The sequence below is a fragment of the Zootermopsis nevadensis genome, unplaced genomic scaffold (genome assembly GCF_977971745.1).
Source record: "Zootermopsis nevadensis isolate Lab colony 2312 unplaced genomic scaffold, Znev_1.0 Znev_ptg000019l, whole genome shotgun sequence".
In the NCBI taxonomy this organism is placed as follows: domain Eukaryota; kingdom Metazoa; phylum Arthropoda; class Insecta; order Blattodea; family Termopsidae; genus Zootermopsis; species Zootermopsis nevadensis.
In genome coordinates this window covers 4240264-4257074 of record NW_028259151.1, presented here as the reverse complement: position 1 = coordinate 4257074, position 16811 = coordinate 4240264, and the positions used below count along the sequence as shown (strand labels likewise).

The window sequence follows — 16811 nt, the reverse complement described above, 5'->3', positions numbered from 1 at the left end:
CTACATGTACGAGGTGCGATCGGAAAGTTTCAAGACTGTGTCAATAGCGGGCGAACCGGATGTAGTACGAGCTTCTGCCGCTAGGGGGTGCGGCCTACATTCATAGTGAATCAGTGTGCCAGCCGGCATCATCGAATTAGCATTTGTTTCTTAGTTACGGGCGTTTTGGTACTGCATTACACCGACCCTCCTGCGATTTCGGAATGGCGGATTTTCATGAACAAATCAAATTTTGCCAAAGACTCGCCAAAACGGCTACGGAAACCTATGAAATGCTAAAGCAAGCATTTGGGGAGTCCGCAATGGGTCGTGCACAAACTTTTGTGTGGCATTCACGTTTTAAAAATGGCCGAACCTCTGTCGATGATGACGAGCGTTCTGGACGACTATCTTTGAGCACAACGCCCGAAAATGTTACGAAGATTCGGCAGGCCATTCACGAAGATCGACGTCGTACCATCAACGACTTGTGCGACATTGTTGGGATAGGCTATGGGACCTGTCAGCTGATTCTAAAGGAAGAACTCCACATGCGATGCATCATGACAACGCGCCAGCGCACACCGCCCTCAAAGTTCGGCAGTTTTTGGCCTCAAACACCATGGCCGTCATCCCGCACCCTCCTTATTCGCCGTGTGACGTCTTCCTCTTCCCAAAGATGAAAATTCAGCTAAAGGGAAGGAGATTTGAGACGATAGAAGAGATTCAGGCAGAATCGCAGATGGTGCTTGACAGGCTGACAAAGAAAGATTTCCAGGGATGCTTCCAGGCTTAGCAGTGGCGCTGGGATCGTTGTGTTCACTCCCGGGGGAACTACTTCGAGGGTGATGGATGAATTTAATACCTGAGATAAGTGTACGGGTTTTTATAGGCGCAGTCTAGAAACTTTCCGATCGCACCTCGTATACCAATGCTTTACTCTTTTACCCAAGAAACTAATTGTTACGTCATCTGTTTACGCGGCATTGTTGTGTTACATTACTGCCGTCAACAATCCGCTTTCATTATTGCGGAAAGAGCTGTGCTGTGAATCGCTTGTACAAGTGCGTCGTAGAGTAGATAATTTTGTGCTGGTAAAAACGTTTTTGAATATCACAAGTACTTATCTTATATAAGAATTATTACATTACATTACATTCCATTACATTACAGAGACGTATTTACGTCAGATTCTCCGGAACCGTGGTTCCACTGTCAACTTTTTGTTATTGTTTTGACTTTTATATTACAGCCAAATATTTGCGCACAGCAGTAGGTATTGGCAAATGCTAACGTCATTAATAAAACTTTTCTTACATCATTTCGTGTTTTTATATCAGACGAATATTTTTCGTAACAGAGAATGACACAGATAAAAAATGCATGTAGACCTCACAAAACACAGACAGACAGTGGGTTAATAAACACTGTTTCAAGCTGTAGATATCAGAAACGACTTTTATGTCGGTTAACATTGTCGTTCGTTGAATGATATATGTCGCCCTCTGTGTGGGTTCTTAAAATTTGCTTTGCAGGCTTGTTTCAGCAGAAGAATTCTGCCTGAACTAACGGCCAGTCCATGTCATGTCACGTCATGTCATGTCGTCCATTTTCACTGTAACAAAGAGAGATAGAAAGCTTCTCTTTGGCGCCAAGCGTCTCCCTCTGCCTGCCACGATGAAGCGTTTTGTCGACGTCACCCAGTCGGGACCTTGACCCAGTATCTCTCTCTGCTTGCACCTTCTTCGTTCACGATCACCGCCCAGAACGGGTCACACCCCTTCCTCAAACTTCCATTACTCTTGTGAAAGTTTTAACATCTGGACTCGAAGGACATTCATTGTGTTCAAGGAATATTTTTACTTTTGTCTGTAAGATGAGAACGTTGTGTGGACATCTCAAGCGATTTCCTCACTTTAGCTACGAGATTTCTACTAGGTCGCAGAACGATTACAATTAATGCTAATGTTTTTAAGTGATTGTTTCAGTTACAAGGTAGCAAGCACCAAGTGAAATGCGAAGAGATAAAGAATAATGAACAAATAAAAATTTAGGAGATCTTTGAAATGAAATGATCCGAATATAGCTTATCACGTACAGGCATACCTCGGAGATATTGCGGGTTCGGTTCCAGACCGCCGCAATAAAGCGAGTCACACGAAATTTTTGGTTTCCCAGTGCATATAAAAGTTATGTTTACACTATACTGTAGTCTATTAACTGTGCAATAGAATTACCAAAATGTGACACAGAGACACGAAGTGAGCACATGCTGTTTGAAAAATGGCGCCGGTAAACTTGCTCGACGCAGGGTTGCCACAAACCTTCGATTTATAAAAAAACGTAATATTTGCGAGGTACGCCTGTATTTGACTATCAAATATCCTTCCAACCTTGATTTTATGTGTTGTTTATTTTCAAAATCAACTGAGATTTTATTACTTTCCTTACGTTTATAGATTTTATTTAAAAACATTACAACCTTGTCATGATATTTAATGAATTATTACGTAATAACTTGTATTCCATAATTTCACAATCGTTTCAACAGAAATAGGAGTGACTGAAAACAGTCTGTCAAATTATCAGAATCCAGAACACGATCCCCTCTCGTCTACCATTTACTTCCTGTCTAAACATACGCGCTGTGAATATTACAAACTACAGTTATTTCTAGCAAAAACCTAACAGCAGTGGCCAGCAGGAAGGAATTGAACCGAGGTTCATGGCTGAGTGCGTCTTTCGGTACGTGTTGCTACAGGTATTGATTCGTCCAGCAGACAGTAATGTGAGTCAAGGTCTGTGGACTTTCGAACGAGATAACCAAAATGGTGGTGTCTATCTCGTAGTATGACTGACTGTAAACATCATATAATAGAACTATATACATATATATACAGCTTAAATAAATATTCCTTTTCATTACTAACATCGATATCTCAAATAGGTTTTATTTATCTGCTCCGATGCATTAAATTCAGGGTCGACACTGTGGATGAGACCTTGTAAGATACGTAGCAGTTGTAATGGAAGAGGGAAACACTGTAAAACTGTTTGCTTCATCTACCGATCAAGGAAGAGTTCCACGTTTCTCTAGTCGATGAAGAAATGGGTGTGTGTTATTTTAAGACAACTTAATTCGGGAGACAAGGTTTCACGTCTGTACAAAAAATTTAAAAATATATGATTTGAGGTTTTCGCAGTGGTGAGTATGAAGATTTCTGTCTTCTGGGTTGTTGCGCTGTGTAGTGTGGTCGATGTTAACCAACGTTTCAGAGGTCATACTGCCTCCGTCATCAGGGCGATGAGTATGAAGATTTCCGTCTTCTGGGTTGTTGCGCCGTGTAGTCTGGTCGATGTTAACCAACGTTTCAGAGGTCATACTGCCTCCGTCATCAGGGCGATGAGTATGAAGATTTCTGTCTTCTGGGTTGTTGCGCTGTGTAGTCTGGTCGATGTTAACCAACGTTTCAGGGGTCATACTGCCTCCGTCATCAGGGCGATGAGTATGAAGATTTCTGTCTTCTGGGTTGTTGCGCTGTGTAGTGTGGTCGATGTTAACCAACGTTTCAGAGGTCATACTGCCTCCGTCATCAGGGCGATGAGTATGAAGATTTCCGTCTTCTGGGTTGTTGCGCCGTGTAGTCTGGTCGATGTTAACCAACGTTTCAGAGGTCATACTGCCTCCGTCATAAGGGCGATGAGTATGAAGATTTCTGTCTTCTGGGTTGTTGCGCTGTGTAGTCTGGTCGATGTTAACCAACGTTTCAGGGGTCATACTGCCTCCGTCATCAGGGCGATGAGTATGAAGATTTCTGTCTTCTGGGTTGTTGCGCTGTGTAGTCTGGTCGATGTTAACCAACGTTTCAGAGGTCATACTGCCTCCGTCATCAGGGCGATGAGTATGAAGATTTCTGTCTTCTGGGTTGTTGCGCTGTGTAGTCTGGTCGATGTCAACCAACGTTTCAGAGGTCATACTGCCTCCGTCATCAGGTCGATTCTTAGTATGAAGATTTCTGTCTTCTGGGTTGTTGCGCTGTGTAGTCTGGTCGATGTCAACCAACGTTTCAGAGGTCATACTGCCTCCGTCATCAGGTCGATTCTTAGTATGAAGATTTCTGTCTTCTGGGTTGTTGCGATTTGTAGTCTGGTCGATGTTAACCAACGTTTTAGAGGTCATACTGCCTCCGTCATCAGGGCGATGAGTATGAAGATTTCTGTCTTCTGGGTTGTTGCGCTGTGTAGTCTGGTCGATGTTAACCAACGTTTCGGAGGTCATACTGCCTCCATCATCAGGGCGATGAGTATGAAGATTTCTGTCTTCTGGGTTGTTGCGCTGTGTAGTCTGGTCGATGTTTACCAACGTTTCAGAGGTCATACTGCCTCCGTTATTACGGCGATGTGTATGAAGATTTCTGTCTTCTGGGTTGTTGCGCTGTGTAGTCTGGTCGAAGTTTACCAACGTTTCAGAGGTCATACTGCCTCCGTCATCAGGGCGATGAGTATGAAGATTTCCGTCTTCTGGGTTGTTGCGCTGTGTAGTCTGGTCGATGTTAACCAACGTTTCAGAGGTCATACTTCACAGCGCAACAACCCAGAAGACAGGAATTTTCATGTAAAAATATAGTTTTATTCATTTTGATATTGACGTTTACAGACAATTCTCATCAGCATTGTAGCAAGCATTCATCTTAATTTCCTCGGGGATATAATTTTGATTTGTTACCGCGGTTTCCATATATCTAAACAATGCCACATTTTCAAACGATTTATTAGCTACTTGCGTACGTATCTGATGACGTTGTTCTTGTGTGTACAACATTTTGACTATAAGTACATGTATTAAACAAAACCTTATCGCAAACGGAAGAACTTTAATGTCTGTTGGGCTTCCGTTGTAAGTTTGTTTTGTTGTATCGTCTAATCTTCAGATTCAACATATGTCTCCGCATTTGTTTTTGAAACAAAGGTAAGTGCGCTACCTGTAATTAAATCAGGGGTTTCCAATCTTTCCCAAGCCTGGAGCCACATAACTCTCTTCAGTCGACTGTCAGGCAGCAAAGTTAGAAGTCACGAATCTTTGTTCAAACATCACGATAATCTGTTAAAACGTTCCGAAACTAGCCTTCCTCTTCCAACAGGTCCACTTGCGTGATTTCTTAGTCATTTTTAAGGTATTTGACACTGGTTTTGCTAATGAATATGAAGTTTAATTTATATTTAAATTCTCACGGAACTACTAAATGTTGATCAATCATAACAGTTCTGTTTCTTGGCTTGAAGTTCTTCATTAACATGAACGGTTGTTCACAGTGCCAGATAACGGCGATCATAACTAAACGTGTTTACTGATATCAGGTAACCATGACTATATGTATGACGTAGGATTATTTAGTATTACAAAAATGCAGGCTAGCCTTAACAAAACACATCAGTGGACTGAGGGCTAAGAATCCCCAAGCAGAACATTCGATTCACGTATTTACACAAAACTGGGTACTTGTGGGTTATCGGGACACATCGCTTTAAAAATAGGTTAGGTTAGGTTAGGTTAGGTTGTTGTTCTGCAAGATTGTTTACCGCACCTCTATTTCACTCTATCACTGAAATATAGTTTCATAACAACCTAACCTAACCTAACCAAACCTAACCTATTTTTAAAGCGATGTGTCCCGATAACCCACAAATACCCAAAACTGTTACTGAAGATTGCGTATTTTGAGTCGTTTCGATTTTCCGTCTTTCAGTAAACTATTTAAATTATTCTGAATATAAGCTTACTTTATTAATGTTTGGGCTGAATTTTTTTCCCGTTTTTACATGAAATTTCCTTTCTCAAATAAATTTCACGAATTGCAATAGGAACAAAACGATAATAATAGACCTGGGAAATAATGCAAATGTATTATCATCTTCTGTTAAATCATTTTTCTCCTTTTCTCTCCTCTGTACAGTTACATAAATACATTTCCAGGAGATCTGATTTGCTAACAAGCAGTGACTCGACTCGCAGTGTCCATTCACAGCAAATTGAGTGCGCATATCGAGAGTTAACTGTTTCTCAGACGTTCAATGGCGGAGCCTGACTTTCGAATTAGGGAAGAAAATTTGGCCTCACGATAAAATAAAGATTGACGTTGCTAGGAGGAAGTATATTTTACATCACACGTTTAGGCCATTAACACTTAAAGATCACACAGACAATACGGTACAGATGGCTTATCGAATCTGAAGGTTCATCACCGAATTAACCAAAGCCCTCCGCCGGACCCTGTCCTGGGCCGACAAAATCCAGTCTCCTTCAACTCCTATCTCCCATAGATCCCGCCTGAGATTATCCTCCCATCTACGTCTAGGTCTCCCCAGCGGTCTCTTCCCCTCAGGCTTCCCAACCAATACCCGGTGCACACCTCTTGCCCCATCCATGCACGCTACATGCCTCGCCTATCTCATTCTTCTCGACTTAATCACCCTGACAATATTGGGGGAGGAGTACAGATTTATAAGTTGGTCATTATAGGTTATTTAATGATGCTACCTCAACTTCAAGACTATTTACTATCTAATGATACGAGTTTATGTTTTTATGGTGTTCTAGAGGCGTTGAGGAACAAGTGATAATTATTTCACGGTACGTTCCCATCATTCAAGATACCTCAGCCACGACAGCTGTTCAGAACCGGTTATCTCTTAAACGAAAGTCAAACCGCTATATGGCATTGCTATTTAACACAGTACTGAAGTTTAATTAACTTCAGATGCTCATCTGTAACTATTCTACCATGTGCGATATCCCAAGTCCTTCTACAGAGTGACCATGGTCTGTCATCGTCTTACACAAAGTGATCGAACAGTCACGTAACCGATATCAAAATATTTATTGATAATTGCAATTCAATGCGGTTCCATTGGATTAATAAACAAACAGTGTAGCTGTTTTTTACAAGAGACCACGCAGGTCACGTGATATTGTTACCTACTCGCGCTAGTGCGTCAGTTGTTTTTCAACAGTCGAGTTTAAAAAATGTTTTTTTCCCTTCACAAATGCAACGAGTGTTCATTGTCGAACACAACCTGGCATCTCGTACTTACTCGACTTCACAGAACGAGTTTATGGATACGGTTATGGATTCTCATATGCCAAACAAATCCACAGTATCTCGTCTGGGGAGCCATTTCTATGACGCAGGACATCTCCACCGGTTTGCATCAGACATGACAAAAGAGTGCATAAATGCATCGCTGAACGCGGTGGACTTTTCCAACGCTTAATATAACACTTTCCCCCCCGAGTCAATATATTTCAATATACAACGTATGTTAATTTAATAAAATTTAATGGAAAACCGAAATATAGTACGTTTGTTTCAAAAACGTTGTCGTTTCAGTGAGCATGTCCTATTATTTAAATCAGACGATTATTGAGAAATCATATTAATCTTTCTTTTTATTTAATATATATACATTATAATTTTATCACTTCTCGTCACTCCTACGTTAATGCATTTGTCTGCTTAATGATTCACTAAATGACAAGAATATTAAAATTAATCTTAAAGGAACACGGCTGAGAGGATGTAAATTGGATTCATCTGGCTTAGGTCTGGGATCAGTGGCGATATCTTGTGGATACGGTAAAGAACCTTCGAGTTCCATGAGAGAATTTTTGGGCTAGCTGAGCGACTATTAATTTCTGACGAAGGAATCTTCTGTATGTTTAAAAGCAGTAGGAATATCAGGATACTATGGTATCGCCATCACCATGACATTCCTTTCATCTAGCCCGGGCAGAAGAAAGGAGCTATATTCATGTATCCTGTTGAATAGTACGTACTATGTTGACATGGTTTGTTTAGCCAGTATTGTGACGAGTTCGTGCTGTAGAATGTAGGTCAAAGTGGAGGGTTGTGGCTGTATGGACCGCGAAATAAAGACTGAATATTCAAACTTTCGCTTTGCTCCTCAACAAGTAGACGAAACTTCCCTTCTGTGTTTCAGCTAATAACGTGACAACAACAGAACAGTTTTCAAGATTTTGACAGACGGTTTATTGTATATTTCGTTCGCAAAAAGTGCATAAATGGATTTGGTCGACTTTCACCAACCATATTTTCATCCACAAAGTTACTTTACTCATTTCAGTTAGACCTAAATTTGGTATTGGTATTTCAAGCTGAAAGTTATCCAGTTCGCAATTTAGGAGCAGATCAAATTCAAGATCATAAAATGTTTCATATGTGAAATCTGAAACAACATATCTTGAAAATAAAATAGGCCTACTCCAATGAAGGTAATTAAATTTCGAATACATTTTTGCGTGTCTTTGATTGTAATTACAGACCGTATGGAATCTGATTATAAATGTTGCTTGTCTATTACAATGAAAACTATTTACTGCTTCTATGCCATGAAGTGACTGTAGAATGATTGGTTCTGCGTTGCAAGAAGAGACGTGTATTAAAAAAAAAAAAGTTAGGCATTCGAACAAAGTGTGCCCCAAACTGGAATTAAGCTTTCGTCATGTTTAATGTTGCACCCAGTAGAAAAATCTTACACGACACCAAAGCCTGATAAATAATCAGATACAAAGTATTTTAAAATCTTTGAACTAGACAATTTTTTTAAGATGACTGTCTCCTGAGATATGGAGCAGATTCTCTTAAACGTCAGTCAATAGAAACCAAACTACATGCCGCCACATTCCAGAAGACAGCCTCTTTCATACAAGTCTCCGCGAGAATCTGAAATCTCACCTTCACAGTTCTTAACATAATATTCACTAAAGGATTTAGACATAAAGAGAAATACGTCCCAATTATAGGTAAATTTGGTAGAAATGGGTCAACGCGGACATCCCGTTCATCTGTCTCCAAGGACATATTCTCTACCGAAAGCGGAAATCGGTAGCTATGGGCATTCGTGGTGATGAACAGCTTCTGTATTAACAAGAGAAAGTTCTTGATTGACACATTTCTGATGAAAGTGTGGAAGGCGATACAATTCGCAACAGCAGTGAAGGTCTCTCAAACGCAGGAAGCATCAGACACAAGTCTCATCTCAGGCTAATCTCTATAGGAACGCGGAAATTCTCGCTAATTTTATAAATATGACCTGCTAATAAAATCCTGTCCCTTTAAGCGAACGAAATTTCATATTGAAGACCAATCTCCAAATCCTTTGTAGGATTTGAGGTTTTCACGGTGGTGAGTACGAAGATGGCTGTCTTCTGGACTGTAGTACTTTGTAGTCTGAAATACGTTTACCAGCGTTTCAGAGGTCTTTCCTGCCTCCATCATCAGGGCCATAATCGCGTGCAATAGTAAGTAACAATAAATATGTAATCCGTATCCCAATATACACATTTTTTCCATATGCATTCCTCGCAAATTCTGAATCCTAATACATAGTCTAACACAGTGGTATTCAACCTTTTTTGTTCGCGTACCCCCAGATACAATTTCTCTTCAACTTTGTACCCCCAAAGTTGTTGGTGTATAATTCAAGTTATACGTAGTATATAATCTACATCTAAAATAAATTAAATAAATTACATTACTGATTATTCAGTGTTTATCATAAAATAATATATACATATTTTTTAAATTTCACTTACCCCTAAGATGTCATCGCGTACCCCAGGTTGAATACCACTGGTCTAACATACACCAGCCTAGCTCAACTTAGCCTTTTCCTAACCTAACCTATACTGTCGTAAACTAAACTAACCTAACCCAACTCAACCAATTATACCCCTAAACAACTGACCATTGCAAATGGTAGTCTGCTCGTGCGCGTCACTGACCTAGCCTAACCCAACCTTTTCCACCCCCTTAACAAATAACCTTTTCGTATGGTCGTCTGTGTGGTAACTCCAGAACAACTGGACGGATTTGGATGAAAGTTGATATTGAGGTTGCGCCATTACGCACGACTTCAAAATCGTACTTTTGAATGTCCTACGAGCGGTGATAACAAAGAAAAACGATTGAGGAAGTTCCCGAGGTCGACATTGAGGTTTTGCGATCTGGTGGCTCTAGTGGGAATTTGTGTTTTTGCCATGGTTACGTTTGGTAACTGCTGTTACGCGTTCTTTGAATATTTACCGTGGTTACTATGGTAATCGCGGTTTGTACTGATGTGTTTGGGAATCAGACGAAGTGTTCGTGTGTGTTAGTATTGCTATTGTTCGGACATTTTAGGTTAGAAATGATTAGGACACGTTAGTTTCTGTTCTGTTAGGTTAGGCTGCTTTTTGTCAGGTCCATTAGGTTATGTTAGGGCAGGTTTAATTTTAAAGGGTTCTGAATATGGTGTTTAACACCCAGGATTACTAAATCTTTGCACTTTGTCCATCGTCTGGTATTCAAAGGAACAACGTTTCGGAAACTGGAACTTTTTCTGTCCTCATGTGAAAGGGAAGGGAAACCTACTAAGTTGGGTCAGGTAGAAAGAGCTAACCTGCCACTGAAATTCCCCCAACCTGGAACCGAGTGAGTGCCCCTTCAATTTTCATATGAGGATGGAAACAGATCCAGCCCCCGAAACGTTGTGTTCTTTTGAACTTTAAATGTTTGGATTTTCGAATGTGGGTGTTATGTAACTTTCAGTTTTGTATTTTGAATTTTTGATAAATTTTGAATATATGAAAATTGTGGGTGTTTAAAATTTTTGAGAATTTAGACAGCTTGGAAATTTGAAAGTGCTCAAGTTGTTGCAAATTTTGAATTTTGAGGAATTTACTTTTCAAACAATTTTTTAAACTATGAAAAATTGAGCTTTTTATGATTGTGAAAGTCCGAGAATATAGTTGGGTTATTTCAGGCTGTTTTGTGGGGTCAGGTTAGGTTAGTTGAGATTAGAACAGGTTAGATTAATGTAGGTTAATCAGGTTCATTAGGTTATTTTAAGTCGGGTTATGTAAGGTTAGGAACAAGGTACTTTAGTTGATATAAATTTAAGTTAGATTATTTTTTTTACTTTCGGTTAGCAAAGTTAGGTTAGATTAGGCAACAACATTGTTATGTAATTTTTTAATTTAGGTATAGTTAGATTACGTGTGGTAGATTGAGGCAAATGAGACAAACGAATGGAGTGAATTTTCTACGGGTAGAAAATACTCGTTTGGAAAATGTATGTCGTGGTAATGGCTGATGTAACAATGTTTCATAACATAAATTTACGTGGCAGAGGATGAGTGAGGAATTTCTCTTTATTCCGGTACGGAGTACACTTTTCTGGCTTGTTGACTCATGCGAACAGACAGACAGATGGGCAAACACACACATTGACAGCCCTACATGCGTTATTTTCATGATTTTCTTGCGAATAACGAGTTATCAGTAAGTAAATGTAAATTGGAATAAGTTAGTAAAATTGTGTGTGTAAATCGCACTGGACTTTTTGGTAGAGAAATAATGCGAATTCAATGAAAGCTTATCTTTTATTTGTTTCTCACATATTTACACAGAGCTGCTCCCACAAGCCCTTCACTTCTGTTTCTGAGAAATGGTATTAAATTCATATTCTATCAAACCGTACGTCGTGATAACGCTGTCTCTCATTTTCCTACAAAATGGATGCCAGGGTTGCGTTCCTGGAAGCAAGCTCGCCGAAAGGTAAAACCCAATAAACATTTTCCCCGATCAGGTTTTGGAACCACACCACGGTACAAAACTAGAATACCAGTACACTGAAGATATGTTATGAGAACTGTATGAACTGATACCTTCCTACCATCTTGGTTCATAGGAACCGCCATTTGCTGTCACCGTATGCTAGGACTGGTCACTCATCAAGGTTTTGCACAAAGTGTTCCAGCAACTGAAATCGCTTTTTTTCTGGTAATGGCTGATAAAAGCCAGTTGATGCCAAGGTCAGATTTTGGCTGTTGGCCACTGACTGAATGGATAATTTGCCATTGATCGTGAAGAACATTTAGCATGCATTGTGGTCTTCTACACTGTGAAGCCATGTGGTTTTGTCAGGTGGTTACTAGCTCTTCGCTCCTTCAAAATGTTGGTAGCCACTTACAAGATCGAACGCGGTCACAACCAAGTTGACCGCAAAACGACCTCGAATATTTATTTGACATCTGAACAATAAACAACGCACAGTCCCAGTTGCGTGTGTTCTGTGATCACTTGGCATGTAAAATTCAGGTTTTACAGCGGAAACATATTTTCAAAAATGGCTGTACAAAACCACCTCCTCGATACGCAAATGTGTTAACGAAAGGCCTAAAGCAAAATCGATTAACGCGTCACTTTCTAAGAATGAAAATTTGTACGTTTGAGTCTTTAGCATTGGCTGTGAAATGTGTCTAGTGTAGGATTTGCAATCAGCACGGAGCTTGGTATCCCGCCTGTGATGTACTGAAACAAAACTTTGAGAGTTTCTCTTTCCATCGTTACCAATTTTGTGTATCTGAATTTCATTAAACGTGAGTAACATGTCTTTCAAATCGGGAACATCATTTAGACTAACCCTGTATTTGCTATGCTTAATTTCTCATAAATTTCGAAGTACTTCGTTATAGTAACCTTTGGGTCCTACAGGAATGTTGAAAAGTGAATTAGTAGTTAATTTTTTTCTAAAGGCTATCAAGGTCAAGGGAAGAATGAAATTTACATGCAAGACCAGTCTTCCATGAATCAAAATGTTATTTGGAGACGTATCAACAAATCGCAAGCTCCTGGGAAAGTTACCGAACGTCCGAAACTGACATCTGATGTCAAGACAGCGCAAGGCCGAGTTCATGCCTTGATGTATGTCACAGTTCTTCGTATCTGACAATGTTATGTCTCATGGGAACGTCTGGAGTCCACGCTATTGTTTCCTTGAACTGACATTCAGTTGCATGTATTGTCAATCCGTCCCATCTGAACGCTGAATTTGTTATAAGTCAGGGGTTCTCAACCTGTGTCTCGCTCCGCATACATTTGTTAGAAATATTTTGAGTCTGTATGATAAGAACTACTCATATGATATTAGAAAATCAGCTGTTTAGATTAATGAAAAACGTCAATCTAGGACAGAGAGATACATAAGAATCATTAAAAATGGTATTGAGAGATCACCCAAGCCAAAATAGTGACAAATATGCCACTAATTAGTAACTTCGTCAAGGAAAACTATCGAGTATACTTGAACATGATTGTAATAGTAAGTCAGAAGCACTTTTAACAAGATATCAACGGTGAAGTGGGTCCGGGTATGGAAAAAATTGACAACCCATGTTGTAAATAAATACCTAGGTAATGGGACACAATTTTCAAGGGGAAAAACGGAAAGTGTAAGTCTGCAAATGTGAAGAAATGACCATCATTTCTTCCCGATGTTGCCTAACATTCGTGGTAGACAGCAATAGCGAACATTTAGCACGCGGACTCGAAATCAGGAAAGAAAATAAGTAGCCCTGTGTGATTAATTAAGTTTTGGATGCGAGACTTACCATTTCTGTGCCAGGAGAAAGTTCACAGGCCCGCGCCAACCTCCACTTCCGTCATCCATTTTCAAAAACCAAGGAGCAAATCTGTAACAGAAGAAACTTTCGATTACAATTTTTAGTCGTATATCGGGAGACAGGGTTAATTAAAAAAGTCTCCATGGACCAAAGATCTTCTTGAAAAGATGACAGCTGCTCAGCTGGTCAAGAAACTAAGTGAGAATTATTTTATGCAAATCGATGATGTATAACCAGGTTTACAAGAGCCAGTGACTATAATCTATACTTAGCCATTTTAATTTATTCCACACCATTATATAATTCTTTTCATATTTATTTTACTATTATTTTCTGATCCACACGTAAATCTCCCACAAATGTTAAAATTTAAATTGATTTTGGTTAAAATGAATTAATACTGATTGTAGTTACTAACTCACTGGCCGTAAAGGTGTTTCGTTAAGCAATTTATTTTATATAATGACGTCGGTAACGTACGGTTCTCTGTATGTATTTACATTTATAATTTACATTTACTAAAACACGTGCTACTAGAAACCTCGCAAACTTTAGAGCAAATTTTCTTGGATAATAAATTATAGACCTACAAACAAATTAAGCTATTCATTTATGACGCTCTTGTAAACAGGTATTCTTAATGACCATTGTTTTATTTGTGTAGCTATAACACAACACAGCCTATTGATTGCTTGCAACGAGAAAACAGCAGACATAGATCGCTTTTGCACAAAACTCAGTTATGGTCGCAACTGGAACGGAGACGAAAAAAATACAATACCAGAAAAATTCTTGTATACACGAGACAAATATAATTGCACATCGCACTTCAACCGCGTTCATACGACGTCATGAAAAATGGATCAAGACAATTCAGCCATTTCGTATGGTTTAACGGAAATGTCACTACCGACGTTTTAAACTTGAGATTTTAAGGTTTAAATCAGTGACAGTTCCTCAGTAAGAAACGGTGAATGTGGCCCAGGTATGGCAAAAAATGAGAACCCCTGGTTTAAAAACACGATTCAATCACATAGATCTAACGTCCTCGATTCAGGAAAATGAAAATCTAAACTATTAATGGAGTACTAGATGCCACGTGTTGTTATAAACCGATAAAAATTTACAGGACAAATAGAGGTGAAGTGACACACCCCGTGGTCGGGCCTTGAGGCTTACGGATAAAATAAACCTAAATATTATTATCCTCATCAACTTTCACGTGTACCGGGAGAATGTTATACATTTCCTTGTTATATTTATTTACTTCAGATATACTAACTGCAAAAAAAAATCTATGTGCGTATGTGTCTGCATGTTCGTAGAAGGAACAGTCGCATACATGAGGAAAAATACGTGGCAACTGAGATGAATCATCAGTCTGTGAGCTATGTAGCTTGCTGTAATAGGTGTCGTTATCAGTTCGACCTCCAACTTATCGATAAGGCAAACATCCCGTCCTGCAAACTTCGACGTCACACAGTGACACTGGAAAATTCCGTCATAGTAAAGTACATCTTAAATTAGAAGCGTTGCTACAATACACGTCAGTTTTAAGCACAATAAAATATGAAATTACCGAAGTGAAAACCTTGGCGTTTATAGAACTTGGCTTCCATCGCAGCAAACTCGATTCGAGTGTTGCGATACATCGCAACGTTACCGTGCACGCAGTTACATGTGGGAAGAAAGAAATAGGTTATGTCAGAATGAGCGCAGATTGGTTTGTAGGTCTGAATATTCACTCTTCCTGTTATACCAAATGGAAATCGTTTCGTAAAAGTAAGTTTTACAAGACGATGTGCCGGTATTATAAGAATATATCACTCTCAAAAACGTACAGCGCTGAGAGACCTACATATACCCTTACGTTACACGAATTTCAAATTGAATTTAATCGAATTAATTATTCATTTCTCGATATGTTTTTACACGAATTATTTCTGAACCCGTGCTATATATAATACAGGATCTAATAAACCCTAAACACGTCCTCTTGGCTTCGTACATAGTAAGTACCATGGAGATTTTTTTACCGTGTTGTGTAGAAAACGTATAAGGGCCAGAACACAGAGTCAAATTAACTGATTTACACCCAATTCCAGAAGAAAAACTGTGTGTGCAGACAGATAAGCTGTTACTTGTCTGCGTGAACTTGACATTTGTGACGTACATATGCTTCCAAGGCCATGCCACACCAAGTTTAATGCGGAAAAAGGTGTGTTTTCTGTTACACTGTACGAGCGACTTCCTTAACGATGGAATTCCCTACATTTTGCACGTAAAACAATTTGCGGCAAGTAGCAGCTGAGCTCTGTGGACGATTTATACAACAGAATCGAAATGCAATGTTGTTGACTTAAATATGAATGAGAAATTGGAAAATCATTAATCAGAGTGTTCATGGAGGATGTTTGGGGCAGAAAGCACCACTGAAATGTTGGAAAACTTCTGATCTTGATCAATCTTGATTCTAATTCAACACAACTAAATACGATGGTAAAGTTGCGTCATATTGTGATATAATAAGTATATATTAAATTTTGTCCGTCTAATCACAATAATTCTTATTAAATATTAAAATATTACAATAATTAACATTTAAAATATTTTATGAATATTATATTTAATAAGAATTATTGTGATTAGACGGACAAAATTTAATATATACAACTAAATACGTTCAGGGAAAACTTATTTACGTAAATATTATTTTTTAATTTTCTTACTTAGTTCGCGTACCACCAGTGGTACGCGTACCATAGTTTGAGAAACGCTGGTCTAGATGGTGCACCATTCCATAAAATAATCGTTCGTCGAGGTGTGAAATTAAAGTAACATACGTCAGAAAGTTCTCTTAGCATCGTATTCGAAACCTGTTCTGCTGACAATATTTTATTCTAGCAATACATTAACCGATGTTATACTTTATCGGTCTAATCACATTAGCTTCAATCGCACTGAGTCAAGGTCGAAATGAATATAAATTTTCTTGCATTCAACTGTCGACAACACTTCTGGGAAGCGTGGGCAGTTTTAACAGTCGTTATGAATGACTGACGTCACGATGTAATGCTACTCCGTTCTGAATATTGATACTTTTCGCCTTTCGTACTGTCCCTTAGAATATCGAACGCTCCGTATCTTGAGCGCAAATATATTAAATCATAACTTTATAAATTCACGATAATATGGGATCATTATTATTCAGCGAAAGCCTTTTGCATGGGCAACACATCTGACACGCTTGCTTAACGGGTAATCTGTAAATTTACTGCCAGGCGCGTAAAGGAAAACGTCGAGATGATGGTGAGATTACAAAAGGGTTATTTTCAAATTGAGTTTTCGGGGGATTTCTGTTGTTACAGGA

The 16811-nt window shown here is 39.0% G+C and overlaps 1 protein-coding gene across 1 annotated transcript in view; it reads right to left on the bottom strand.

Moving 5' to 3' along the window:
* Positions 1-16811, bottom strand: part of LOC110836844 (dehydrogenase/reductase SDR family protein 7-like) — a 342155-nt gene that overhangs the window by 238067 nt on the left and 87277 nt on the right. The window contains exon 3 of the mRNA XM_087351515.1: positions 13430-13510. The gene's annotated coding sequence lies outside the window, so the exon portion shown is untranslated. The remainder of the gene's footprint in view (positions 1-13429; positions 13511-16811) is intronic.